The sequence below is a fragment of the Moschus berezovskii genome, chromosome 7 (assembly GCF_049115385.1).
Source record: "Moschus berezovskii isolate FMDL1 chromosome 7, NW_MosBer_1.0, whole genome shotgun sequence".
NCBI classification, from domain to species: Eukaryota; Metazoa; Chordata; class Mammalia; order Artiodactyla; family Moschidae; genus Moschus; species Moschus berezovskii.
This window is the reverse complement of record NC_142466.1, coordinates 95,905,703-95,909,314: the sequence shown is the minus strand read 5'-3', so window position 1 is coordinate 95,909,314 and position 3,612 is coordinate 95,905,703. Positions and strand designations below refer to the sequence as shown.

Below are 3,612 nucleotides of genomic sequence, written 5' to 3'. Positions count from 1 at the left end.
ATGTGTATATTCAGATCCAAATTATGGGAAATACTCTCCAAATATCACACCCCTTGTGTTAAGGGGAGAATTCCTAAATAACTCAGATGATCCAGGGCAGAGAACCTTTGTTGAAAGCTTTTGGGATTTAAGAAATGATCAAGAAGATGCTAGCCTGGTGCTTTGTTTTTAACATCCATAAAGTCTGCAAAATGTCCAGCCTGACCCCAACCTTGTTGGTTGAGCTGTGGGGTGGTCAGGCCGCCAGCCCCTGCCCCATGGGGGAGGGGTGCAGACGGGGAGTGGACAGCTGGCCTCAGCCTCAGATTGTCCCCTGGGTGTGACCTGAGCAGCTGCCACAGAAGCAGGCTGCCAGGGGTCACCATGTTACTTCTGCTTAGTTTGGTCTAATTTTCAGCAATAAAATTTCCGCCAGAGAATGTGCTGCATGTGGGGTGAGGGGGGATGGGCGGTGGTGACATCTGTGTCCAGGGACCCAGGCCGGACCAGCTCTGCTTCCTCTCTATCCAGACACATTCTCTGTCCGAGCCTCATACCTCAGACAGGCGCTGGCGTTCAGGCTGGCCTTCAAGCTAGCTGAGCCCGTGTGAATTGAGGTTTGCGATCCTGATCCCACAGGAGGGAGAGCCTCCGTCCGTGCATGGTGTTCAGTGTGCAGAGTCCCTCCCAGGCTTTCCTGGGCCTGCTGGCTACTGGTTGCTCGAGGGCAGTGGCTACCGGGATGGACCCAGCACCAGGGGATGGGCGGTCCATCACCCTGCAGAGCAGCCTTTTGCTTGCCTGCATGGCCCCTCAGCCACTATCAGCTTGAGGGAAGCTCAAAAATCCTAGTCATTCAGTCAGGTCTGACTCTTTGCAACCCCATGGACTGTAGCCTGCCAGGCTCCTCTGTCCATGAGATTGTCAAGGCAAGAACAGTGGAGTGGGTTGCCATTTCCTTTTCCAAGGGAAACATGCCTAAAATTCATTTCATCCTTGTTACTGCTTTTGGAGAACTCCTCTCCAACCCCCAGACTCCAGCTTCCATGGGAGGGTGTCACAGTTGTGGTCATCTCCCTTATTTCAGTGCTTCCAGAACTGGAGTTGCATCAGTTTCCCTTGGAGGGTTTGTTGGGGTTAGGGTTAGAGTAACAGATTACTAGCAAAGTGATGCTCAAAATTGTCCAAGCCAGGCTTCAACAGTACGTGAACTGCGAACTTCCAGAAAGCTGGTTTTAGAAAAGGCAGAGGAACTAGATATCAAATTGCCAACATCTGTTGGATCATCAAAAAAGCAAGAGAGTTCCAGAAAAACATATACTTCTGCTTTATTGACTGTGCCAAAGCCTTTGACTGTGTGGATCACAATAAACTGTGGAAAATTCTCCAAGAGACGGGAATATCATACCACCTGACCTACTTCTGGAGACATCTGTATGGAGGTCAAAAAGCAACAGTTAGAACTGGACATGGAACAACAGATTGGTTCCAAATCGGGAAAGGAGTACATCAAGGCTGTATATTGGCACCCCGCTTATTTAACTTATATGCAGAGTACATCATGCGAAATGCTGGGCTGAATGAAGCACAAACTGGAATCAAGACTGCCAGGAGAATTATCAATAACCTCAGATATGCAGATGACACCACCCTTATAGCAGAAAGTGAAGAAGAACTAAAGAGCCTCTTGATGAAAGTGAAAGAGGAGAGTGAAAAAGCTGGCTTAAAGCTCAACATTCAGAAAACTAAGATCATGGCATCCGGTCCCATCATTTCATGGCAAATAGATGGGGAAAAAATGGAAAAAGTGAGAGATTTTATTTTTTTGGGTTCCAAAATCACTGCAGATGATGACTGCAGCCATGAAATTAAAAGATGCTTGCTCCTTGGAAGAAAAGCTATGATCAACCTAGACAACATATTAAAAAGCAGAGACATTACTTTGCCAACAAAGGTCCATCTAATCAAAGCTATGGTTTTTCCAGTAGTCATGTGTGGAAATGAGAGTTGGACTATAAAGAAAGCTGAGTGTTGAAGAATTGATGCTTTTGAACTGTGGTGTTGGGGGAGACTCTTGAGAGTCCCTCGGACTGCAAGGAGATCCAACCAGTCCATTCTGGAGGAGATCAGTCCTGAATATTCATGGGAAGGACTGATGGTGAAGCTGGAACTCCAATACTTTGGCCACCTGATGCGAAGAACTGACTCCTTGGAGAAAACCCTGATGCTGGGAAAGATTGAAGGCAGGAGGAGAAGGGGACGAAGAGGATGAGATGGTAGATGGAGATTGAAGGCAGGAGGAGAAGGGGACGAAGAGCATGAGATGGCATCACCGACTGAATGGACATGAGTCTGAATAAGCTCTGGGAGTTGGTGATGGACAGGAAGCCTGGCATGCTGCAGTCCATGGGGTAGCAAAGATTCGGATACAACTGAGTGACTGAACTGAAGTGAGCTGAACAGATTACTCTGTCCATGCCCAGGGTTTCTGATTTAGGAGGTCGAGGTAGGGCTGAGAATTTGCATTTGAAGCAAGTTCCCAGGTGATGGAGGTGGTGGGGACACCTGGGGACAAACCCCTCCTGGTGTCAGGGCTGTAAGACAGATCAGGGTTGCAACTCCACCCAGCGTCCCATGGAACCGTGGCTTTATGGTCCACGACAAAGGGCTTGTGGTTAAATAAATGTGGCATTGTGGCAGGTCCACACCTCTCAGACATTCCAGATACACTGAAGTGAAGTGAAGTGAAAATCGCTCAGTTGTGTCCAGCTCTTTGCGACCCTATGAACTATACAGTCCATGGAATTCCCCAGGCCAGAATACTGGAGGGGGTAGCCTTTCCCTTTTCCGGGGGATCTTCTCAATCCAGGGATCAAACTCAGGTCTCCTGCATTGCACACAGATTCTTTACCAGCTGAGCCCCTAGGGAAGTCCAGATACACTGTGATGGGATAAAAGCTTTTTTTTTTTCTTCTGATTTATTTGTTTGATTGATGCCTGGATGCTCAGTCCTTGCCTGGGTACTTCCAGAGAGGCTATAGCGGCTCCTTCTGCTGCTGCTTCTTGGTCTTCAGGTTCTCTTCATGCTTGTTCAGTCAGCGGTGTGTTTTCTTGGGCTGTGGATCCAGGGGATTGTACTTCTTGCCCTCATAGAATTTCCTGAGGTTCTCTTTCTGAGTCTGGTTAATGATGGTCAGTACATGGGTGATGGATTTATGAACAACTCGGATTTTGGAGTTTGGAAGCCACGCTGCCTGTCACTTTAGCCACGTGCCGCTGGGACAGCTCTGCCTTCAGTTCCTCCTCCTGTTTCAGCAGCTCCTCCTCCTTCTTGCCGTGAAGGTTTCCAGCCTTAATCTCGGCCATGGCGGTATAGTCTGCCTCTGCTGCCTCCTCAGAGGGAAAGAAGGGGTAAAAGCTTGGATGAATCCTGCAGGGTGGCACCAGGCTTCCTTTCACCCCACATTCCCCAAGCCTATTTAAATACGGGGCACATCTCTTGCACCATCCCTTCTACCTGGAGTAGGGTTCCATCAGGCATTAGTTTGAGAAATGGGTCCAGAGCTTTGCTTGTCTCCTGAGATTCTGTGTGGTCTGAAGGTGGGACAGAGCCCCTCACCCTCCATTCATGAC

The 3,612-nt window shown here is 48.7% G+C and overlaps 1 pseudogene; it reads right to left on the bottom strand.

Annotated features, from left to right (window-relative positions):
• Window positions 1-2,984: 2,984 nt before the first annotated feature.
• On the bottom strand, window positions 2,985-3,345 carry LOC129557185 (large ribosomal subunit protein uL29 pseudogene; annotated as a pseudogene).
• Window positions 3,346-3,612: the final 267 nt, after the last annotated feature.